The sequence below is a fragment of the Papio anubis genome, chromosome 6 (assembly GCF_008728515.1).
Source record: "Papio anubis isolate 15944 chromosome 6, Panubis1.0, whole genome shotgun sequence".
In the NCBI taxonomy this organism is placed as follows: Eukaryota; Metazoa; Chordata; class Mammalia; order Primates; family Cercopithecidae; genus Papio; species Papio anubis.
The window spans coordinates 99768748-99795134 of NC_044981.1; the positions used below are offsets into that span (position 1 = coordinate 99768748).

The 26387-nt window shown below is 38.0% G+C and overlaps 1 long non-coding RNA gene across 1 annotated transcript; it reads right to left on the reverse strand.

Annotated features, from left to right (window-relative positions):
- Positions 1 to 248: 248 nt before the first annotated feature.
- On the reverse strand, positions 249 to 18311 carry LOC116275338. Its single transcript, XR_004184369.1, has 3 exons — positions 18263 to 18311; positions 6211 to 8340; positions 249 to 3463 (listed from the first exon to the last, which is right to left on the reverse strand). It is a non-coding gene; the product is annotated as an uncharacterized LOC116275338 (long non-coding RNA).
- Between the last annotated feature and the right edge of the window lie 8076 nt (positions 18312 to 26387).

Below are 26387 nucleotides of genomic sequence, written 5' to 3' on the forward strand. Positions count from 1 at the left end.
TGGCTGGGCGAGGTGTCTCACATTTATAATCCCAGCACTTCGAGAGGTTGAGGCAAGAAGATCACTGAAGCCTAGGAGTTTGAGACCAATCTGGGAAAATATAGCAAGAATCCATCTCTACCAAAAAAAAAATTTTTTTTTTAATTAGCTGGGCACAGTGGCATGTACCTGTAGTCCCAGCTACTCAGGAGGCTCAGGATGGAGGACCCCCTTGATCCCAGGAGTCTGAGGCTGCAGTGAACCATAGTTGCACCACTGCACTCCAGCCTGGGTAAGAGAGTGAGATCCCATCTCTTAAAAAATTATTATTATTATTCCACCTTGTCTTCACAAATCATAACATTACTTTCTACCTCACACATATATATATACACACATATATATGTGTACACATATAAGTACAAATCATCCATTTACAGTTAAAGAATTAAAATTTTAAAAACTAGAAAAGTTTTGAAGAAATTAAAAATATATATGCTAGGTGAGGAAATTGGCTTAGAAGAAAAACTAAGTAGGGGCTTGTGAAAAGGGGCCAGATGTTATATAGATTTGGCTGGGAAAACTTTCTGACAATAACATGTTTAAATGAGGAGCTAAAGTAAAAGAGAAAGTATGTCATGCTTTTGTAGGAAAAGACAATTTCAGGCAGAGAAGAAAGTCCCTGCTGCAGATGCTTGCTTGGCATCCTCAAAGAATCCCAAGAGATCCATGTGGCTGGAGCAGAAAGAGAACATGGGAGACAAGATTGGAAAAATAGTGAGGGGCCAGGGATTTTATTAAGATGGAAAACATTTAAGCATTGTGAACAGAAGAGTGATATAATCTAACATATTTTTTAAAGGTTCCCTCTTGCAGATGTTTGAAAAATAGACTTGCTAAGATGAGCAGCAAGACTAGTTAGAAGCCTATTGCAATGGTTCAGGTTTGAGGTAATGGTATCTTGAATTAGAATAGTAGTGGTTCAGTTGGTGAGATGTGGTGAGATACTGCAACTGTAGACTAAACAGATTTAGTGGTGGATAGGACAAGTGGCACGACACAAAACAATAAAGGGTGCACTAAGATTTTGTAATGGGCTACTGGAATGATGGAAGTACCATTGACTGAGGCATGGCTGACTATGGGAGGAACAGTTTTGGGGCTCCAAAGGAGTCAAGAGTTCCACTGTTAAGATTGAAATGTCAGTCAGAAACTCCCTTGGAAGTTTCAAATAGGTAGTTACATACACAATTCTTGACTGGAAATATACACAGAGAAGCTGTTATGAACTGAATGTTTGTGTGCCCCCGAAGAAGAGACCAGAGCTCTCTCCCTCTCTATCTCTTCACCATGTGAGGAGACAGTTGGAAGGCAGATGTCCTACAAGTCAGGGAGAGATCCCTCGTCAGGAAGCAAATCTGTGGTGCCTTGATCTTAGATTTTCCAGTCTCCATAACTACAAGAATTAAATGTCTGTTGTTTATTTTTGTATTTTGTTAGAGTCAGCCCACGCTAAGATGGAAGACATGAGCCTGAATAGGACACCTAGAGAGTGAGTGTTGCTAAAAAAGACAGTAGCCCAAGGACACAGTCTGAAGCACTCTCACTAACTGAAGTTGGAAAGAGGATAACCCAGCATAGAAGACTGACTAGGAACAGCTAGTCAGGGCAAAGGAGAACAAGAGAAAGCTGAATTTTGAATTTCAGAAACCTAGATATGAGATGGTTTTAAGGAGGAAGGATGATCAAGTGTAAAAAGTGCAGCTGGTAGATTGAGCATAATGAGGATGCTATTCAGCTGATAGAAGTAACCTTACAAGAGCTCTTTCAGTGGTGAAAAGGAGACCGAAATCTGTTCTAAGTAGGAGAGAAATGAAATGGAGCTAGCAAGAAGAGACAACAATTTCTAAGAGTAAGGGTTTTGTTATAATGGAGACATATAAATGATGCAATGGTTAGAGTAGAATGTGGAGAAAAGGGTTTTCCCTAATGGAAGATATTACAACATATTTATTTGTATGCTATTAATAAAGGTTCACTATAGAGATGAATATTGATGATGCAGAGATAGACCATTTTTGGATTGACATCCTTAACAGAAAGAGATAAGATCCAGTGCACTAGAAAGGGTGAGGCCTTAGATAGTCCATCCGATGCAAGAGAAGAGAATGCTCAGTATAAGGACATAGATAATTTGGTGTGTCTTGTCAGGTTGCATTCTCTCTTCCATTACTCCCATTTACTCAGTGAAATAAAAAGCAAGGTCATCAACTGAGAATAAAAGATAGTGGGAGTATTAGAGGTTTTAAAAATAAGAAAGCATAAAATCTTTTACTCAGTGAATTGCCAGGGAAAGGTAATAGGTTTTGGGGGGCAGCAGTTAAAGCCATCTCTGAGGTTTGTGATCATAAATTTAACATTAAGCCAATAATTACGGCTGTATTTTGTTTTTGTTTTGTTTTTTTGTTTTTTGCTACCTCTGTTTAGCTGATTGGCTGCAGTCATGGAGTATGGTAAGTTTAGCCCACATGTTCAGTACCCACTATATAAAAGGCTTGAGATTAAAGATAAAAGTGAGGAGGGCTCTATCACATACACAATCTTACGAAATTGGAAACAATTAAGCAAAAAATTAAAAGACAGTACAAAATAGCAAAAGTCAGAGAACACACAGAGGGAGAAGGTGATACTATTCACAGTAGTGAAGGATCAGAGAAGGTAGCTTGGAAAAGGTCACCATAATCTCCCTCTCTAACTCATGCAACAGATGATTTCATACCTGTGATGGTTAATTTTATGTGTCAACTTGACTGGGCTAAGGAATATCCAGAGAGACGCTAAAACATTATTTCCGGTGTGTCTGTGAGCACGTTTCCAGAGCAGATGAGCATTTGAATCAGTAAACTGGGTAAAGATCTGCTTTCACCAATGTGGTCAGGCATCATCCAATCTGTTGAGGGCCTGGATAGAACAAAAAGGCAGAGGAAGGGTTTATTCACTCCCTTTGTTCTTGGCCTGGGACAGACACCCATCTTCCCTCGGTCTTGGACATCAGAGCTCCTGGTTCATGGGACTTCAGACCCCGGGATTTACATCAGCACCCCGCTCCGCTTCTCCCTTCCAAGTTCTTGGTTCTTCAGCATCAGGCTGGGAGTTCTACCATTGGCTCTCCTGGTTATCAGGCCTCAGACTCTAACCAAATCACACTATCAGCTTTTCTGGGTCTCCAGTTTATCATGAGACTTCCTGACCTTCATAACTGCATTAGCTAATTCCCATAATAATTCTCCTCTTAGATACAAACCTTATATCCTATTGGTATGCTGACAAATACACCACCATCGCAGGATTCAAATGTAGCTGAGAGATGGTTTTGTAATGGAAAAGACCTGTCACAATGGCTATGATCCCAATTCAATCCACAAGCATTGCCAGTGGAGTGAATTCCTCTGTCTCTCAGTGCAGACCAAGTCCTTGCCAATAGCTTAAGAGAAAAAAAAAAAGTGAAGAACAAGAATCTGCTAGTGTTTCTTCATTTATACTGACTGTTTCCCAGACAGGAGAAATATCAGGTCTGCTATTTCCCAGATGCTATGTATCCTGTTTTGGTATAATTAAATACATAAATAAAGTATCTTTTTTCTTTGTTCCCTCTTTCACCTCTACCCAGGTTTCCACTAAGAATCTCCACGGAGGCGGTCAGTATCCACCCCACACATTCCACATTGCTCCCCACTGTACTCAGAGTGGACTTGCACATCCCCAATGCGGATTGCCACATCATTATAATGGAAGGAGTGTTTCAAAGTTTCATACTTCCTCATTCTGAAAACCTTAATGCTAATTGGTTTCCTTCCAAGTAAGTGCAAATAATATGTTTTAGTGACTCAGATCTTTTAAAGAACAAGAATATTTGCTTCCCATTATATATTATTGGCAATAGCTGATGTCCAATCACTTGTTTTTTTTTAATTGCTCTCATACTCTTAGATCTGTTTTTATTGCAACATGCATTTCTTTTCAAGTGTTGAAAACTATTTCTAAAATATTATTTAAACTTGAGTGTACACATTTATGTTGGTTTTATTCGTCATTATCATGAGCCACTCAGAAATAACAACTGAGATGTATATTGAAAAATGAATAAAGATATTCTGACAGAAAAATTGAGAATAAAATTTCAGACCACAGGAGCAGCATCTAAAGATGCAATAGAGTAGGGAATGAAGCCAATGCCGCATACAGACACCATTTTCGTCAAGATACTTGGAGTAAGAAAGAAGGGCTCTGGCCCCAGCTCCAGAGGGAAGGGGTGGATTCTGACTAGCTTAACCCATTCATCGTGATTCAATGTTCCTTGCCAGGGATCAGTTAGGCATGAACATGAGAAGCAATCCTAGCCAATGGGGTGACACACGAGAAGTCTAGAGGGGAAGTTGGCAGAGAAAAGAGACATACAGAGAGACCCAGTGAAAAGCTGTCTCTCTTCTTCTGCTGAACGTCGTCTTGTTTCTATATTTCAGTGGAACTGTCTCAGCTATCTTGAAAACAGGAGGAGCACTAGTCAAAACCTAGTCACTATGCTGAGGACAGCAGAGTGAAAATTTGAGAAGAATGGGAGTTCCAATGATATCATCACTGAATGGCAGAATCAACCAACCCAGAAGCTGCTCTCTCAGGGCTTTTTTTAATTTTCCTATAATCTATTAAATATAATTTTTGGAAGGAAGGGAAGAAGGGAGAAGAAAAGGGGTGGAAGGGGTGAGGAGACAAACTAAATTAACTATAGAATTTCAAAATTTTAAAAAATATTTTTAAGTAATAGTTTAGGTACCAATTGGAACAATTCCTAATTAGTGAAGTTCTCTTTCTCAGATTACAGACACAAGAATGCCATGAAAAACACATTTATTTATTTATTTATTTATTTATTTATTTATTTATTTTTGAGACAGAGTTTCACTCTTCTTGCCCAGGCTGGAGTGCAATGGCAAGATCTCGGCTCACTGCAACCTCTGCCTCCTGAGTTCAAGTGATTCTCCTGTCTCAGCTTTCTGAGTAGCTGAGATTACAGGTGCCCGCCACTACACCAGGCTAATTTTTGGTACTTTTTTAGTAGAGACAGGGTTTCACCATGTTGGCCAGGCTGGTGTCCAACTCCTGACCGCAGGTGATCTGCCCGCCTCGGCCTCCCAAAGTGCTGAGATTACAGGCATGAGCCACCGTGCCTGGCCAAAAAACAATATTTTAAACCTTCTATTTGATAGCTAAGAATACTGAGGTCCAGACGGGGTAAATGCTCACCCAGGCTCACAGTGCTAATTGCAGCAGAGCTAAGACCCCAACTTAAGGCTCTCAATTTCAAGTCCTATGCTTAAAAGTGCCACTATAACTGTTTTTCTTTTTGAGATGGAGTCTCGCTCTGTCGCCCAGGCTGGAGTGCAGTGGTGCTATCTGGGCTCACTGCAAGCTCCGCCTCCCGGGTTCACGCCATTCTCCTGCCTCAGCCTCCGAGTAGCTGGGACTACAGGAACCCGCCACCACGCCCGGCTAATTTTTTGTATTCTTAGTAGAGACCGGGTTTCACCGTGTTAGCCAGGATGGTCTGGATTTCCTGACCTCGTGATCCGCCCGCCTCGGCCTCCCAAAGTGCTGGGATTACAGTCGTGAGCCACCGCTCCGGGCCACTATAACTGTTTTAACATCTGCAAATAAAGTTGCTGCCGTTTCCTCCAAATACTTCAAAGGTTTGTTGTGAGAACCAATGAGTTCATGTTTGTCACTCATCTCAAATTATAAGCAGTGTCACTTCACCATAAATAAAAGGTATTAATGTTAAAAGAAATTATTGCAATTTTTTGGATTCAAATAAAGTGGTATTACATGGAAATAACTGACTTAATTTGTAATTCATTATTTTAAACCATATAATCACATGAAATTTTATTCTATACTGTCTTTACGTTACTTTTTAATAAAAAAATAGTAATATTGGGTCATCTGTAATATTCAGTTTCCCAAAATGTATAATAATCTGTTTTTAATCAATTTTCATAAGGATAGCAAAGTCAATGTCCACTCAATTTTCCCTATCCTCTAAGATCATGTCAATAATTATTTTAAAAAGCAATGTTAGGCATATTTTTAAAGACCTTGCATATAGTATGTGCTCAATATTTGTTGGAGGAATAAATAAATGTTCTCATACTTATTTAGAATTATTTTACTTACTTCTCATATTTTGTCATAAGACTCTCTAATCAGCAGTCTTCTTCCTTCAGCCTTTTTCATCCCAGTCTGTTCTCAGATAAAAATTAAATTAGATAATATTTAGTGTATCTATTTGGCATACAGTAAGTATGTAATACACATATACACATGTGCACCATATGCACATGTACACATGTGTGTATGCATATGCACACACACACACACACACAAAAACAGTGATCAGTCTCCCCATCAATGAATCTTCTCGTCTTCCACCCAGAGGGATGTAAGCCTGGTTGACAGGGTTCTCTGAGCAAAAAGGAAAAACGGGGGTTGAGATTCTCAGATGCAATCCCATTTTCATAATTGTTCCCAATCTTTCACACGGGCCTTATGTCTATGCGTGGAGAGTGCATCTCTTTCAACCCCCACAAGCAAATATCCAGTCTTCTGCTGTGGTGGGGGAGGGATAGTTGTACAGTTGTGTTGGGCAGGGAAGGTGATGCGTGGTTTTGCTTCTTAATAGTCTTTAAACCAGTTTTCCTGACTCCACAAGTATCTGATGCCTGCAATTTTTGAGATTTTTAAGATTCGTCTTCTTAACTGGATTGCTGCTTCTTGGATTTCCTCCTTGTACTCCAACAATCTGTTAAATCTGTAACCATTCATTCATTTGCTTTTGTGCTTCCAAAATTTTATTGGCATTTCTCATCTTGTGTTATCTCCTCTCTCATTAACTGTTCCCATGAGTCTAAACTTTCTTTTGCTTTTAGCCACATTTTCATGTGGTTTTTTTTTTTTTTTTTTTTTGGAGAGAGTAAAGATAAATATTTGTGTCCAGTTCATTTTTAACTAGGTGCTCTTTAATGAGTTTTCAAACGTCAAGCCATGCTTGTATTCCCAGAATAAAACCTATCTAATCATGACATATTTTTAATATATTACTAGATTCTCCTTATTAATATTTGATTTTGAGTGTTCACATCTGGTTTTATAAGTGCAATTGGCTTATTATTTTTTAATCTGCTCCTACAATTTCCGTGTCAAGATATTAACCTCATAAAATGAACTTGGTAGCTTTATGCTTGTTATGTAATCTGAGAAGTTTGTATAAGATATTCCTGATTAATATGCTAAATAATACTAATAAACTAGCTTCCAAAAACTGATTTGTGTCTGGTGTTTTAGATAGGCAAGTGGAACTTTGTAACAACTTTGATACCTCTTCCTTGTTATAATTTTCTCTTTGAGGCACTGTTAGTTTGCTTATATTTTCCCTAAACTTTTGACAATTTTTTCTGAGTTTTGAAATATAAAGGCATCAATATCAGACAATAATATTCTTTATTTGAGCCTGTCGTATTTACCTTTTGGATCAGATTTAACAGAGGTTTGTCTATTTCATCATTCCTTCTAATTTTGTTTGGAAACCCTTGTTAATGATTTTTATTTTGAAGTCTTTTTTTCTATTTCCTTAATTTCTGTTACCCTCTCTTTAATTTCCTTTACTCTAAATTCTTCAGCTTCACTGTTTTTTCCTTTTATGTACCTCAAATTTAACAGTTATCTTGTGTTTTCAAGTATTTATGTACTCCTAATATAGAAATTTGGACTATAAGTTTCTCTCTAAGATTCACTTTAACTGCATCCACTAAATTTTGATACATAGTGCTTTAGAAATTATTGAGTGATAAATATTTTCTGATTTCTAATTAATTTCCACTTTAACCCAAAAATTGTTTGTGACTGTACCCATCCTCCAAATCATGCAGGATAGTCAGAAAGAAAAAAATTTTACATTTTTCTTATTTCTAAAATATTATTACACTGTGATTCAGAATCAATATGCTGTTAACATTTTTGGAATTTGTAGAGATTTCTATTGTAGCCTTGCCCAAGTGAATTTTGAAAATAATCTCTATGTACTTTGAATCAATGTTCATTTTCTGCATTGGATACAAGCTTCTATACATATTTATTAAAGCAAGCTTTCAATAGGTTATTCAAATCTCCTTTTCTTTCTCTCTTCAATTTTTCCAGCTGTTTGTTCTGTGTTACGGAGAGAAATATTTTAAACCTTCTTCTATGTTTGTAGGTTTGTCAGTTCTCTTTGTAGTTTCTTTATGTCTTTCAATCCTTTGTGGTCAGGAGCTTTGAATTGGGAAGATTAAAAAATGTTAGAGGAGTTTTTAGACCAGTGGGAATAAAACTCAAGACCTAATACAAAAAAAGAAACACAATGCTCTAAATCTGACAGGAAAAAGGCCTATTTCTTTTTCTCAATCGTGTATAGTGTTTACATACCTCTGAGAGATGTGACCCCTCTTTTTTTAAAAAAAATCTGTAAAGTATTTTCAGGGAAAGTTGGGGAGAGGGCGTCTCCACCTGGCTTCATGTGTTTCCTCTCCTCCCCTCCCTTCCTAGCACAGCCTGTCTTTGGTCAAAAGCTTCCTATATTTCTCTCTTACTCTCCCTTCTCATGACTTCTCTTTATCTGTAATGCCCATTCCATCCTTTCACATAAATATTTCCATTTTCTTTTCCTCTTTCTGTCTCCCTTAATGGGTCATAAAGTGGAACTTGAGAGTTTTTGTTTGTTCATTGATAATGCTTATGTTTATGCTATTAATATGAAAATGATATTCATTCATCTCAAACATACATAGTTGTTTGAAGAAAACAATTGTGTCAGATTTTTCTTCACCTTTTTTGATAACCACTACAATTTTTTAAACATTCATATTGTCTAAAATTGCTTCTTTTTCCCTTTGGTTTAACAACTTATGATTATTTTAAAAATTCCTATTTTAACCTCAGATTTCTATTGCACCCATTTTTAATGGGCAGGGAAATTTATAACATCCTCTCCCTTTGCTGAAAGAGTCTGTGAAATAAGTGTAATTTCTTTTTAGCTTAGTGCCTGTGTTGTAATTATAGAATAGTTAAAGGAGAGCATGTGTACTAATTTTTTTCAAAGAAAAAAAAAATGCTTTTTTTTCAACAACAGAAGTTTGTATCTAGGAGGAAACTCATCTAATTGGTCCAAGACCAAGCTGCTAAAATGCAATGCTTATTTATCTCAGAGCCATGACACAAAAGAATATTGCCACTAAAATGTATAAAAGAATATTAAATTTAAATAGAACATCTCTGAGGTTGCTTTGTCTTTCGGCAGCATGGCTATGATGAATGCCTTGTTAAAGCTGTAAATAACTTTGGCATTTATAGCTTTATCAAAGAGTAATTATGATATAAAGGAATATGGAGATACCTGCCTCTAGAATTTCCTTACTGTTCTTATAATTTTTTAGTTATTTTGGGCATACATGCACACTCACACATATACACACACACACACATACACACACACACACGAACAAGGCATTTTTTCCCACTGTCAAACAATTACATGAGAAGGCTATAGTCAGACGTCACAGCAATCCCTGCAAGGCTGCTTAAGGGATACTTTATGTTACATTTTGTGCGGTTTTCTGTCAAGGTGATTTCTATGGTAACCCCTATTTGCATCCTTTCAAATGGTGGTAAAATCCGACACATCCCATTAAATATTGATAGCAGTATTTCATCTACTCTTAAGCCCGCTTGGGAATTCTTCATTTTATCTACTGACTGAGACCATTCCCTTGTGGTATCAAGGCAGCAAGCTTTTACTGTTAAAATGTTAATTAGATTTTTATAACCATTTTTATAGTTCTGCTCTTCATCTTGATAGCTACAAACGTATTTATTTACAATTCCATAATGTTCTCATTAATATGCTATGGAAATCTGCTGTAGTGCACAGAAGTTAGCTTAATAACAACCCACAGAAATATATCCTTAAAGACATCTGTGAAACATCTGTAGAATTATAATGATGCAAAATAATTTTTCAGCAAATGAGATAATAAGCAGATGATACTTAAGGTCAACATTTTTTATGGCCATAACCTGTCTGCTGGCATAACTATTTCATGCATTTAATAGCATGGATACTACTAATGTTTATTTGCTAAATTCCATGTCTACCTACTAATATTTATTTGCTAAATTCCATGCTCATTAAAAGTAATACACATGTAGCCCAGAATATCCTGAGGTCTGAAATAATAGGCACAATCATAGCATTCATTTGTAACATTTTCCTACAAGATGTGTCAAAAAGCTCTACCCACATCTCATTTATCCTTGGAATATTTGCTTAAGCATTTATCTCTCATTTCACAGAAAACATAAATGCTAAACGGTGAAGTGGCTTGCCCAGGTTCATGTAACAGATAGGAAATGACAATGCAATTTCAAGTTACATCAGAACAGACATCCAGCTAAATACAACCTGCTATTTTTCTAAGACTTTCTAGTGGAAATAGCTCTGCGTTCAAAGTGAGAAGGTTATTGGTGTTACCTTGGTCAAGTCACTAAATTTATCAGGATCTAACTACTTTTTTATTTGGAAAGTGAGATAAAAGTCAATATCTCAAAGTGTCTGGTAAGGAATAAATACCATTTTATTCACGTCATTTCCCCAAAGCCTAGCAAAATCACAGCAGGCAAGTTTAAACATCACATGGCTAAATAAAATGACAGATGGATGGACACAAATGGTGGTTTGCAAACCGTGAGAGGCTACTACTTTACATGAGTCTGTCCATTTACAGAAAACCTCCCAGTAAGGATGGGCCTAATGTATTAGTTTTCTATTGCTGATGTAACTAATTATGGTAGCTTAAAACACAAAGTTATTATCATACATTTTTGTGAGTTAGAAGTTCAGCACAGGTCTGCCTAGTCTGAAATCAAGGTTCAAGCCTCATGCTGCATTCCTTTCTGGAGACTCTAAGGAGGACTCTTTCCCCTGCTTTTTTATAACTTCTAGAGGCCACCCACATTCCTTAATTCATGGAACTCTTCCTCCATATTCAAAACCAGCAATATTGTACCCTTTGATGATAAAAACACTAAAAAAATCAGAGATGGAAAGAAATTATTTGAACCAACAGCTAACATCATACTCAATGGTGAAGAGTTGAAAGCCTGTTCTAGAAGATCAGGAACAAGGCAAAGATGCCCACTCTCTCCACTTCTATCCAACATGGTACTGGAAGTCCTGGCCAGAACAAATAGTCAATAAGAAGAAATAAAAGGAATCCAAATTGGAAAGGAAGAAGTAAAACTTTCTCCACTCACATATGACATGTTCTCACGTATAGGAAACCCTCCAAGATTCCACTCCCCCACAAAAAACTGTAAGAACTAGTAAATAAATTCAGCAATAATTACAGTAGATAATATCAACATATGAAAATCAGTAGCATTTCTAAACATGAAAAATCTAAAAAGGTAACAATCCCATTTAAAATAGCATCAAAAAAATAAAATACTTAAAAATAAACTTAAGGAGGTAAAGATTCATACACTGAAAACTACAAAATGTTGCTGAAGAAGTAAACAAGCAAATGGAAAGATATTCTCTTTTTAAGGATTTGAAGACTTAATCTTGTTAAAATGTCCACCCTACCCAAAGATATCTACAGATCCAATGTAATCCTGATCAAAATCTCAATGACATATTTTTGCAGAAATATAAAGACCAAACTGAAATTCACCTTGAATCTCAAAGGACCCTGAATAGCCAAACAATCTTAAGAAAGAAAAACAAAGCTAGAAGCTTCACACGTCCTGATTTCAAAACATAGTGTCAAGGCTACTGTTTTAGTCTGCTCAGGCTACTACAACAAAACAGCATACACTAGGTGGCCTAAACAATAGAAATTGATTTTCTCACAGTTCTGGGGAATGGGATGTCCAAGATCAAGATGCCAGCTCATTCAGTTCCTGATGAGGCTTCTCTACCTGGTTTGTAAACAGTTGCCATCTCCCTGTGCATTCCCATGACCTCATCTTTGTGCATGTGTAAATAGAGACAGCTCTGGTATCTCTTCCTTGTCTTGTAGGAGCAACAACCCTATTGAGTTAGGTCCCCAGATTTATGACCTTATTTAACCTTTGTAACCTCTTCACAGGCCCTGTCTCCAAAGACAGTTGCCTTGGGTGTTAGGGCTTCAGCATATAAATTTGGAGGAGAAACAAAAATTCCATTCATAACAGCTACAATAATCAAAACCATATGGTACTGACATAGAAACAGACATACAGACAAATGAAACAGAATAGAAAACCCAGAAACAAAACCTTGGATATATGGTCAAATTATCTTCAACAAGGGCACCAAGGTTACAAAATGAAGAAAGGATAGTTTCTTCAACAGATAGTTTTGGGGAAATTGAATAACCACAAGCAAAAGAATGAACTTCTACTTTATCTTATACCATATACAAAAATTAACTCAAAATGGATTAAGGAAATAAACATAAGGCCAGAAATTGTAAGACTTCCACAGGAAAACATGGAGGAAAATCTTCATGGCATTGGATTTGGCAATAATTTCTTGGATATGACACCAAAAGTGCAAGCAACAAAAGCAAAAATAGACAAATGGGTCTACATCAAACTTAAAAACTTCTGCACAGCAACAGAAACAATGAAAAGAGTGAAAAGGCAAAACATGGAATGGGAAAAGCTATTTGCAAATCACATATCTGATACGAGTTTAATATCCAGAATATATAAAAGACTCTTACAACTCAACAGCAGCAAAATAACACAATAAAATATTAGGAAAATGACTTGAATAGAGATTTCTCCAAAGACTACATGCAACCAGTGGATAATGAGCATTTTAAAAGATGCTCAATATTACTATCATCAGGAAAATGCAAGTCAAAGCCACAGAGAGACATAACCTTACATTCGTTAGGAGGCTCACTCTCATTAAAAAAAAAAAGTGTTGGCAAAGATTTGTAGATATTGGAACCCTGGTGCTCTCTTGGTGAAAATGTGAAATGGTGAAGTTGTTATGGAAAATAGCATGAAGTTTCCTCAAAAAGTTAAAAATAGAACTACCATATTATTCCATAGTCTCACTTTTGGGTATATATCCAAAAAATTTTAAGAGGGATCTAAAAGAGATATTTGCACACCCCTGTTCATTGAATCTTGTCTATCTCTTTAGCCAAGAGGTAGGAGCAACCTAAATGTCATCAACAAATGAATAGATAAAGAGAATGTGGTATAAGCATACAATGAAATATTATAAAGTCTTTAAAAAGAAGAAAATCTTATCATACGCAACAACATGAATGAAACCTGAGAACACTGAGTTAAATAAGCCAGTCACAAGACAACAAATGCTGCACGATTCCACTTATTTGAGTATCTAAAATAGTCAAGCTCTTAGAAAGTAGAATGGTGGTTACCAGAGGCTGGAGATTGTGGGGAAGGGGGACAATGGCTGAGATTAGGGAGATGTTAGCCAAAGACTAGAAAGTTTCAGTTAGACAGGATGAATAAATTCTAGAGATCAATTGTAAGCATGGTAACTATGGTTAATAATAATGCTTTGTACACTGGAAAATTGCCAAGACAGTATATCTACAATGTTCTTATTACAGAAAAAAGACACTAGATAAGGTGATGGGTATGTAATATCTTGATTGTGGTAATCATTTTACAATGCATAAATAAGTCAAAATATCACAATGTACCATAAATATATATATATAATTTTTGTTTGTCAATTATACCTCAATAAAAAACTTTTTAAAAGATTTCAATACTTAATAAAATTTCTATTTGTTACATATAAACATGAATATGTATTAGTATACGCCTGTGTATTTTATTTTAATCTATTTCACCAAAATATAGGTACAGTAAAATCAGCGACAAAGAAACAATAGTTTTCTTTTCTGCATTTTCAGTTCCTTGTTCTATTCTCATAAACAAACCTAAGCATAGGAAATATGTTTTCTTTAAAAACGAGCAGACTATATTTCCAAGTGGACCCACCTATCCAAAAATGAATCTTTATTCCATGTCCACAGTCTTTCTCCCCACTCCAATTAGACCAGTCTAAACCCACATTGTCCGATACTGTAACTATTAGCCACATGTGGCTATTTGAATTTAAATTAATCGAAATTTAATAAAATTAAAAATCCAGTTCCTCAATCACACTAGCAACATTTCAGGAATTCAATTACTACATGTAACTAATTGGCTACTCTGGTGAACAGCACGGATAGAGAGCATTTCCATCATCTCAGCAAATTTAACTGGTCTAAAGTAAGGAGCATATGGTATACATTATACATATAACACATATATAAACACTATGCAAATTCATACTAATTACTTTATATAATTAGCTTCAGTTCCTCTGTTTTTCTGTCTTTTATATACCTCTGCTTTTCTGTCTTTCATAGACCATGTTTTTCATGTTTAAATAGCATGTGATATATATTTGCTCCACACATTTCAGGACTGTTTAATTTTTCTAGGATTGTGATAGAAACAGGGATTGAATCAAACTGTCAGGATATGGCAGCTCAGTCCTCAGCATTTCTTTCCAATGTGAACGTCTTTAACAACTAAAAGTAAACGTATACAGATTTGGTGACAACAGGAAGTAAAAATAGGTCAGGGAGTTTTCAGCACTTTCTTCCTCCACAAAAAATGTTAAGATAGGCAACATAATGACACCACCCACCAGGCTTTGAGAGACAATTGGACTCCATAAAAGGGTGGGAAATTCTTGACCCTCCAGAACATTGCCATGGGAACAAAATAGAGACCAGGTTATATGGGATCCTACAGTCTGAATTGAAATTACTAGCCCAGGTGCGGTGGCTCACGCCCGTAATCCTAGCACTTTGAGCAGCCAAGGCGGGAGAATGACCTGAGGTCAGGAGTTCGAGACCAGCCTGGCCAACATGGTGAAACCCTGTCTCTACTAAAAATACAAAAATTAGCCTGGTGTGGTGGTGGACGCCTGCAATCCCAGCGACTCAGGAGACTGAGGCATAAGAATCACTTGAACCCGGGAGTCAGAGGTTGCAGTGAGCCAAGATCGCACCACTGCACTCCAGCCTGGGCGACAGAGTGAGGCTCCATCTCAAAAAAAAAAAAAGAAAAAAAGAAAAAAGAAAAGAAATCGCTAAAACTAAACTTCGCATATCTCCTAAGCAGCTCCAGATAGTACTGGGTATAAGACAGTTAGGATTCCCTTCCTTCTGTGTCCTGACCAATCCTCACATATTTCTCCTTCAACTCAATGCGACCACATTTATATGGTCAAGGACTCACAGAACACATTAGGACTATGCAATGGGGCCACAGGGCAGGACTCTCCTTTTTCATGTTCTGTTTTGAATTTCTTCCTTCTTCCAACCTAATGGGAGACTAAATTCCCAGCTACATGATATAGTATTTGCTTTTCCTAGTTGATAACTAGAATAATATCAGAATATTTAAAGATAAATTCCATACTCTCCCCAAACAGTTCAGTCAGGATTTCTTTTAGTAAGAGGTATTGGTTCATTTTCAGTTCCCTTCTACTACAAAGGCTTTTGAATATTCTCTGAGGCGCTTGTCTGTCATCATTGGAAAGAAGCAAAAGAACGGTGATTATGCCAAGAGGAGTAAAATAGCATTACTTAAATAATTCACCTTTATGTCATGTAACCACACTAGCACTAAAGAAGACACAGAGAACAAAGACGTGGATGACACTTTTGCGGGTTGGTGAGAATTTAATCTCAGATTTCCATAAAAGCCTTTTATCTTCTCCCACCCCCACATTTTCCCCCCCAGCTGACCCAATTTAAAGCTACACAATCAGGCCAACTCAGCAGGAGATACAGAAGGCAGAAAAACAGATTCCTATCCTTACAAATGGAGAGAGAGCGCCAGGAACACAAGAGCTAAAGTCGAGGACTCTGGAGAAATGATTTTAAAGTTGGGGAAAAAATAAAAGATGTTAGAAATCAATAAAGGTCAGAACCTTGATTTTTCTTTTTGGATAAAGGAAAAAAAATATGTTATTTTTTGTGGTATCTGAACGCACAATACCTGAATTAATTAACTATGCACGTCACCTGTGCTGCACTAAGACGAGCTGACACAAATTGAGAGTTAACAATTTGCCAGCACTTTACTTAGCAGTTAAATGGATTAAGGAACTGAATTCTCACCAAAACCCCTTATCGCCATCCCACTGTAGAAGTTGAAAAACAGAGTTGAAGCAACTTGCCCATAGCTAGAGGAGTTAGAATACCAGCTCAGGTGATTCCATTTCTGGGCCTCTGCACTTAAGAGCTTTACTATACTTCACATGACCACAGACCATTGTTTTTTCAAAGAATGACCAATGGACTAGGCCCATCCTAAGAACTGTCATTAAACAATAGTCTCGAGACACTCATCCCAGGCCAACTGAATCAGATTCTGTGGGAATGGGACCTAGATATCTGCATTTTTACAAACTCTTCAGGTGTTTCTGAAACATTCATAAATATATACTTAAAAGCGTATAGTACTTAGGAAACGGTACATAATAGACCTCAAAAGCATAAGCACTGACCGAAAGCCAGGATGTCTGGGTTCAAATCTTTACTCTGCTATTCACTAGTTCTGTTACTTAAACGAGTTATTTGATCTCTCTGTGCCTCAATTTCTGCAGCTACATCATTTAATTGGTTTAACAGGCATCTGCCTCTTCATGGTTGTAGGACTGTTCAGTGAATTTGTTTTTCACATTCATAGAGGATATCAAAAGGATGATCAAAAGGACTGATAATTCTAAAATAATTAATGTTACAGTTTGTATGTGTTGCATTTGACTAATAATTTGATATTCTCTTAATCAATACCAAAGTAAAACAAATGGTGTCAAATTGTGAAAAACTTTACTTTGAAAACGAATAGGGAAATGACGCAGTGTCTTCATTTTGACTGCCTCTGAAATATGTTTCTTCCCTGCCTCCTCATTCAGTCATTTCTTATAAACCACAATAAGCCGGTATATTCCTCTTTCTATACTGACACCTGTTTATCTCATTTCTGCTATAGAACCTTCGGGGAGATCTAGATGAAAGGTAGAAGAACAGGATGGAAAAGATAGACTGATAAAAATTCAAAAGAATATTTGTGTAGCAAATTACTTCAATGTATACAAAGTAGACAGAATGTAAAAAGTCTATTAAACCAACACTTATCTAAAATAGATTTAGCTATAATAAAATGGAAGGCAAAATTTGCCACACAATAAAGATAATCGGCCCAAAGACAGGGAAGGTTTGATTCTTAGTACTAAGAAACTCAGCCTGTGTGAGGCTCTGAATTTTGAAGGTGATGGTGAAAAATGAAGATATTTAATGCTTGAATAATAATATTTACTATATATTACTGGATAAGTGTTGACCCCAAACAACTTTTAGCATTAAAACAAAAGTCCAGTGTGCCCCAAACGCAGTAGATTCAAAAGACAACCTTAACAGTTTCAAGAATCCCCAGGCTTCCCAACAACACTACATAGCTCTTCAACAGAGCTGCTCATTTTGTAACAATTAAAACAAAACAGCAACATCTTGTCAGGACAGAGAGTCCAAGCCATGAGCTCCATTTCCACATCTGACAAATGAATTACCTCACACGAGAGCCTGCCAGAGAGTTTGACTCAAGTTCCTTCTTTATCCAAATGAGATGTTGTTACTAAAATGTAAGTTCCACAAAAACAGGAACCTCCTCTATTTTATTCACTCTTATATCTGGCTTTGACACCAATGGCTGGCACGCGTGCACACACACACACACACACACACACGGCATTCAATAATTGTTAAATTATTGACTGAATAATTAGGCTGACTGAATACCATAGGTCCTAGACTTTTGCAGTTCTTAAATACTCAGAGTTGAAAGTTTACCTATTTAGATGTCAGTACAGATAAACAATATCTCCTTCTTTAACCAATTTCATGCCTGAGAGGTTGTAAAGAAAATTAGAAACCCTTGGCCGTGCGTGGTGGCTCACGCCTGTAATCCCAGAACTTTGGGAGGCCAAGGCAGGTGAATCACAAGGTCAGGATATCAAGACCATCCTGGCTAACACGGTGAAACCCCATCTCTACTAAAAAATATATATATTATATATATTTTTTATATATATACACACAAAAAAAATTGGCCGGGTGTGGTGGTGGGCGCCTATAGTCCCAGCTACGCAGAAGGCGGAGGCAGGAGAATGGCGTGGACCCGGGAGGCAGAGCTTGCAGTGAGCCGAGATCGCGCCACTGCATTCCAGCCTGGGCGACAGAGCAAGACACCATCTAAAAAAAAAAGAAAGAAAGAAAATTAGAAAGCATTAAGATCTGGTTCAGTCACACATGAACTATCCAAACCTGCAGTTCAGTGTTCAAAGTAATGTTACAAAACAAAATTTCAACAAATTAGTTTAATAACGTTTCAATGGAAATTTATGACTGCAGTAGCATCCCATCCAAATACAGGCTGAGCAGGGGAGGTGGACTTTATAGGCAAATAGGAAGCAGAAACAGAGAATACAAAGCATATTGGTTATTTTTAAGTTACTTCCTTTCTTTTTATTTATTTATTTTTATTTTGTTTATTTATTTATTTATTTTTTGGAGACGGAGTCTCACTCTGTTAACCAGGCTGGAGTGCAGCGGCACGATCTCAGTTCGCTGCAACCTCCACCTCCCAGGTTTAAACAATTCTCCTGCCTCAGCCTCCTGAGTAGCTGGGACTACAGGCACACGCCTCCACACCTGGCTAATTTTTTTTTCTTTTCTTTTCTTTTCTTTTTTTTTTTTTTCTGTATTTTAGTAGAGACAGGGATTCACCGTGTTGCCCAGTCTGGTCTCAAACTCCTGAGCTCAGGCAATCTGCCTGCCTTGGCCTCCCAAAGTGCTAGGATTACAGGTATGAGCCACCGCGCCTGGCCAAGTTACTCCCTTTATAGGATTAAACGGGAGAGGACTCCCTTATCATGCCTGCTCAGGTAAGCTGGGCCCCTTCTGATGGGTTGCTATGAGGCTCCTGTTTTTTGGAAAACTAGCCCATTTATAGTTCAGTCTGGTTATGGGGCACTTAGCACGAGTGACTCCATTCTGATTTGGTCTGGTCTGTTGGACCTAGTGCAGGAGCTCAGTACAAAAAAATGCCCTCCCATAAATTTCATGTAACAGTAACTTGAAATTTCTCAGAAAATGAAAAAGTTGTGGTTTTGAAATCAGTATGTCAAGGTAGGGTTAGTTTGGGACCTCATTGCCTTTGGAAATGATAACACGCTCTCATTAATAGTCTTGTCGGCCATCAACAAACACTCATAGTTCCCTTATGATTTATGTAACTGAAACAAAAAGAGGAGTGACGAGGATAGGATGTTACTGTTTTTTCCTCTCATTTTGCCTCAGCACTTGGCTAATTTTGTACTCACTCTGAGCAGGAAAGTAATCAAACAAGTGACCAAAGAAGCCTGTGGAATTACACCGCTCCTCCAAACCCAGCTCCCTAAGACCAGGTAAGTGAGGGTCCCTCAGTAAAGCAACCTCAAATTGCAGACGTGGCTCTGGACTAGTTCTTTCTAAGGCCAGGATGGAACACTTTTTCCATGGAGTCTGGAGCTTCACTGTTTACAAGTGGGTTGTTTTCCCATCCAGAAGCCATCTTCACCTCTACTTACCCAGGGCTCCATCAGAATGTAATCATAAAACCAGACTGTCGGCCGGGCGCGGTGGCTCACGCCTGTAAACCCAGCACTTTGGGAGGCCAAGGCGGGCGGATCACGAGGTCAGGAGATCGAGACCATCCTGGCTAACACTGTGAAACCCCGTCTCTACTAAAAATACAAAAAATTAGCCAGGTGTGGTGCCGGGCGCCTGTAGTCCCAGCTACTCGGGAGGCTGAGGTGGGAGAATGGAGTGAACCCGGGAGCTTGCAGTGAGCCGAGATTGTGCCACTGCACTCCAGCCTGGGCGACAGAGTGAGACTCCATCTCAACAAAAAAAAAAAAAAAGAAAGAAAAAAAGAAAAAAACAGACTGTACAGGACGTCAGGAAGTGCAATATTTTTCCAGGGGAACATTAACGTTCTTGGGGAGTGGGTCTGTAACAAAGCACTACTGGTACTTGTCTCAAATGTATTCTAATAATAAAGCACTTTTCTTATGTGCTGAAAGATTTCATTTTAGGCTTATTTACCCTTGGACAGATAGAACCTATTTGTAGCATCCTTGACTAAGAATGGCTCTGGAATAGAAATGAGAACTGGTGGAAGTAAGAGCAGCCAGAGCGGCACAGGGCATTGCTGGCCAGAGATGCTGCTGACTGCATCTCCGTACTCAGCAAAGGCACCATGGAAATTCATCAAGAGAGGGCCAAGAGGTGCGGTTTGGCACTGTTGGTGCTCAGAACGCAACATCCTGAAGTATGGCACTTTGGCATGCTGAGTACTTTGTCCTAAGGAGATTGGCAGGCCTCTTCTCAGAGAGAAGCAAGATCTCCCTGACCTTCTCCTGCCCTCCTGTCTCCCACCTGCTTTTCTCCCTCTGAAGGAAGTCACAGAAATCAGAATTCGTCCTCCGCAAGGTGGGTCATAGAAACCGGAACCCTTTTCTCCCAAAGCCTGGCAAAAAATCCTAGAAAGGTCATTTCCTCTTCTCTTTTAAAGACTCTCATTCCAGAGGGGTCTTGGGCCATAACCATAAAGAAGGAATGCTACACAGAGGCCAAAAAGAACCTGAAGAGGCAGGCCTTGTGGCCTCCGCCCCTAGACTATTATCATTAGAGCCTATCTTTTGTCCAACCGCATTTCTACATGGCCTTCCACTCTCCATCAAACCTAAGCATAACAGTTTTCCCTGGGTCTCTGGGTCTTCAACTCTGAAGGCTCCCCTGTCATGTAAAACTTTGATTAAATAAATGTGTTATGCTTTTCTCTGGTTAACCTGTCTTTTGTTAGGAGTGTTGCCTGTGGCCCTGATGGGGAGGAAAGGCATCAACCCTTCCCTCCTGCAGAGCTAAACCTTGTATTCTGATTTAATCCGAACACTGTAATGCCAAAGCAAAGCTGAACCCAGGGAATTAACAGAGCATGCAGTGTATGTGAGACCGGAGTGCTGGGTTCGTCTTTTGAAAATTCTCTCCTGAAAGAGAACAAAGGAGATGAAAAAGGGTGCATGTTTAGAGCTGCAGCAGGAGTCTGGACTCGCCAACCCAAAGCCCTCCTACTTCTGGGGTTGGTTTCTAAATGATTTTGTGGCTAAAATATGACTCCTGGGTTTGTCATAAGTATGTTCAGTAGATAGGTGAGGAGGATTTAACGTTTGTAATTTTTGTTTGTTTGTTTAGGAATAAAAAGCCACAGCAATCTAGTTTTTGTCAAAAATGACATGCTGTTCTGTATGGGCAGTGGAACAGCTCTGCTCAAGTTTTATCATCACCCCTGAACAAGTACACAGACTGAGGCTGAATGAAGAGGAGTCAAGCTCGACCGTTTACAAGTGGGTTTGAAAGCTTTGAGATAGGACCTCGGCCAGGGGCTGTTATCTTTATTGTGCAGAATGACTGAGTTCGACTTCTGGATCACTGGGTTGGGGCGATACTTTTGCGAAGAAGTCAGTGGTGCTGGCGGGGTGGAAAAAAAGATGTCCCAGCAGCTCAGCTGTTAGGTATGGAGCAACAGAAAGGAAGTGGGAGGAGATACTTGTCAACTGGTGCTGATAATGGAGAAAGATAAGCCTTAGATCATAAATCAGCTTGCAGCTACCACCTATAGCTTTGAAAGGGCACGGTTGTTTCTTACTGTATCACCAGCTCATTAATACGAGTCGGCAGTCATTACAGGTGGTACAAGAGAGAACATAATTTACATATTAAGTAGTTAATCGTGGATTCTGCAGCATTTCAGTGCTCGAAGGTATGCCTTTCTAAAACACTTGAAGGGCACAGTTCAGGCTCATGTCAATACATTAAAGTTTTCTTCTGTCTATAAAATGGATGCTTGTTAAAAGATGATTTTAGTACAATTGCACAGGCTGTTTGCTGGGTGAACTTGTGACCCGTTGTCTGAAATGGAGGTGGGAACTTTTCCAATATGAACGATTATTCCCACTGACATTCTGATGAAGTTAATGGACACAATTTACTTGAAGGACCATATTTGAGGGTTCTCAGTAGGGATGGGTATGAATAATATTAACTTTTATAATGTAAAACCATAAAAATCCATTAATTTTATCATCATAAATAAAATTATATTAATAGAATTTTCTTTTTTTTTTAATTTTATGGCTACTGGGATGATGGAGTGACTTTTCAAGCTTCACATCTTTCCACTCTTGGTTGTCATGAACACCTGTGGGCTGCCAGCAGGGTGGAAAGAGAGGCCAGGCTGGGGGAAGAGTTTATTGACAAACCTGAATAGGGCCTGTGGTTGCATAGTTACTGTAGAGTTAGTTAGATCTGATCTGTAAATAAATGCTTTCCTAAAAAAGCAAGCTCCAATAATAAACTTCTTGGCACATGGCAGAACAGAATTATTTGGAATAGCTAGTAGTTCTCTGTGGGAGGAACCAGTTCAACAGGTCCTTCCCTCTTTCAAAAGCAGATTTATCCCAACATTTGCAAGATGCTCAGTGGACTTCCCCATAGAGCAGACTGTATATCTGAGAAAAATATGCCATGAGAAGGACATTCAGGAGCCCTGATTATGACATTATTGGGGGCACTGTTAAAAACATTTGTTGTTCTCATTACTAAAGTAACATATTACTTTAAAGTGATATATTATTCAGGCTTGCAAAAATAGGAAAAATACATATGATTCTAAAACACAACCATGATTAGCCTTTTGGTGCTTGGTTTCAAGTATTTTTCCCCTAATTATCTTAGAATTACCTCACACAGTTGTTTATTACTCCAGGAACATTAAAGAAATGCTATATTCTTTAGAATTCTATTTTCAATGGAAAATGTAGAAGAAGTAACAATACACGAGTTTTAATGAACAACGTCATGGAACTTTTAGGTGTTTGGTATATTTTCTACATGTGTAACCATTATGTGTTTTTTAATCACTATTATCATGAAATTAATGAATGCTAGATGAATCTTTAGAGGTCTTGTAAGCCAAGCATAAGCGACAATTCTGCAAATATTTTCAACTATTACTTGGAATCTTATCAGAGTCTACTTATTTCCACACATCTTGTCTAAGATGTGAGGTGCACACACATACATACTGAACCCATCTGTTTGTTTATTAGCCCAACATCGAGGACTGTTTCTGCACCCATTCGCAGAAGGAAAGCTGCCTGTGCTTCCCTTACTCTGTTTTCTGAAGTTGGTAGATTTCTGCCCACACTCTTTCTGCTCTGTCTCTGAGTTCATTCATTTATTTAAATCACAGAATATTGAAAGCTCAGTCAGCACCAAGACTATCCACCTGAATAAGTATCAGCATACCCTACTTGTCTTTTGCCGCACTTCAGAAAGGTTTCGAACTTTAATATGAACCAAGAAACCAGATCTTAAGCTGGTTTGAAAGACTGGTAAATTTCTTCGTTTTATTGTAGGAATTTACCTTTTAATTGACGTGATACATTACTGAGGAGGTATGAAAAGCAAGTAAGCTCATATGGATGGTTACTGTGTCCTTAGGATTTGAAAGAGTAATCTGATCATGAAATAGTTGTACAACTTTGCCTTATTAAGGCTTCGTTCTGTAATGGAAGCTACTTCAACTAGCTGGAGAGATCTAGTCAGCTCTGTCTGGAAGTCAAAGCTGATGACCTTCTCATTTGTGTCCACCTGAACCAAACATCTGTGCCAATACCTGGAGGAATTCTACTTGGGACATTACAAGGGACACAGAGGGATTGATTTAAATTAGTTGGATCCATATGTAAAGAAAATTTTATTTAATTAACTGTAAAATTAACTTCATCATTAAAATAATAAAACCCAGCTTCTCTTCTCTAGGAGGTCATGGCCTTCCTGGCCACTTTTATGTTTCAGATAAGAAAAATGTTGAATTAATAATTTATTTATGTGGTCCATTCAGTATAAGAACTAGGAAGAGAATTTATTCATGCCTTAGACTTCTAATAGCTCCATTCCCATAATAAAGGAGTACAAATCCCAATTAATACAACTTTTTGCCACATTAATTATTCTAGCAGAACACCCTAATTTTTGTGTTGAAAGAATTCACAAGCCTTTTTAAAATATCAGGAAAGATATTAATATTTAGTGAGCAATGGTATATATATAGAGAGAGAGAGAAAGGGTTACATTAATTATTCCATATATATATATATGGAATATGGAATAATTATTCCATATATATATATGGAATATGGAATAATTATTCCATATATATTTCAAAGCTTACAGAGTTTAAGGAATCTTCCTGAGGTCACAAAGGTCACAGCTGGGTTTTTAAAACCAAGTCTGCATGGTACCAAAATCCTTGTTGTTATTAATTTGCCTTAAGAAAGGCAGCTCCCCTTCCTGAATCCCACACCATTTCCATCCTATGAATATATTGTTTCTTCATTAATACCACAATTTTTATTTACCACCTATCAGCCAAACGTGGTAAGTGTTGAAACCATTGTTTAACATTAATTGCAAGTAATGATCTTTATGGCTGCCATTGTTCAATAACTCAATTCCAAGATTTTAATATTTGTATTTATAAAATGCTCTGGTATAATGAATTATTCATAGACAACTATGTCATCACCCTGATTTAACATAGGCAAATATTGGGCTATATCAGTTTTCTCTTATTAAAAATCAAAATAGTGTAACTCCCTGACCTCGATCTCTTTTCCTTTTCTCTTCTGTAGAGTTGGCCACTATCGAGAAGTCCGTATGTGTGATTTGCATGCCATCATGTTACATACTTTTATTACACACGTATCTTAAAAGTTCAGTTCTCTCCGTTTTTCATGACATGGATGTTATCAAGGTCCCCTTTTCCTCTCACACTTTCTGCAAAACACTGGTCACCAGTTTCATTTTTGTGAAAGCCTAAAGAGTATATCTATTCTCCTAGTTCTACAAACACCATTTCTCTCTACAGTGACTATGAAAGCAATGACGATTATGAGATTGGGTTTACAGAATTGGTGACTAGGGTGTAGGGAGAGTGAGTAGGAGACAAGATTATAAGAAACTGACAAACAGGCCACTGGTTTGTGTTTTGTGGTGCCATTGACGGAGACAGAAAATCTGCTAAAATGGGACAGATTTTGACAGAGAGGACACAGGATTTGGAATGTCTTGAATGTGAGGTGACTATGATGCTTTTAACTAGAAATAGTTGAATTTTGAATCATATAATGAAAGAGAAAGGAAGTGTGTGTAACAATTATACATTTAATTTACAGTACAACTTGAATGAAGACATAAAATTTAGTTTCTTTATTTGGTCTACTTGTACTTAGAAAGTACAAGTCCTACTTTCTAAGGGAATAGTGTGGAAGTAACTAAATGGCCCATCTGACATCAAGCATTTTTCAACAACTAATTTTAATGCTCCTTTAAGATTATCTGGTCTCTCATTTCCAGCTGCCCCTCCTGTAACCCTTTTGCTTTGTTATCAGGGGTGTGGGAGGGGAGTCTTCATGTGACTTCCCAACAGGAGTGTGAAGGGGGTCTTCAGATCCATATGGCATTCCCTGTAGCATCACGGTACTTGAAGGAAAAGGCCAGTCAGCTGTCCTCTGAAATATGGTTGGCCAAGTTCTGTACATTAATACCATTTATTGACTTCTACAACTTCTGTAGTCTATTTCCTGTCTGGTTCCTTTTTTGGTTTAGTCACAGCTTGGTGGCCGCTCTCTGATGACATCCCTTGCCTTGTTACTTCATGCCTGTACATGCCTCTGAATCAGTTCCCTGTTCTCCATCTGGCCCATCATGCCCACAGTGATCCATTCCCAGTCTCTGCTATAGGCCCATCACAGTAGGCCTCAAGGCAAGCCCTAGCTCTTAGTGACTGCACTAAGGGAGGTTTAGCAGGGCAGACTAGACTCTTCTCTCCACCTGATAATGGGGCTTTGTTTGCCTAAATATGCTAAGGCTGTTACCTGTTGGAGGTCTATAGAGCAGTCTTATCCTGAAGCTCCTGCTAGGGATGAGGTAAGCCTTCTGCCCCCTTAAAATAATCCCCTCTTCTATTTTAAGCCTGGAGCAGGAATACCAAAACCTTGCTCACTTTCTCCATTTTGCTCTTTTTTGCTTAGCAAGTTCCTAGGAGCAGAAAGGTAA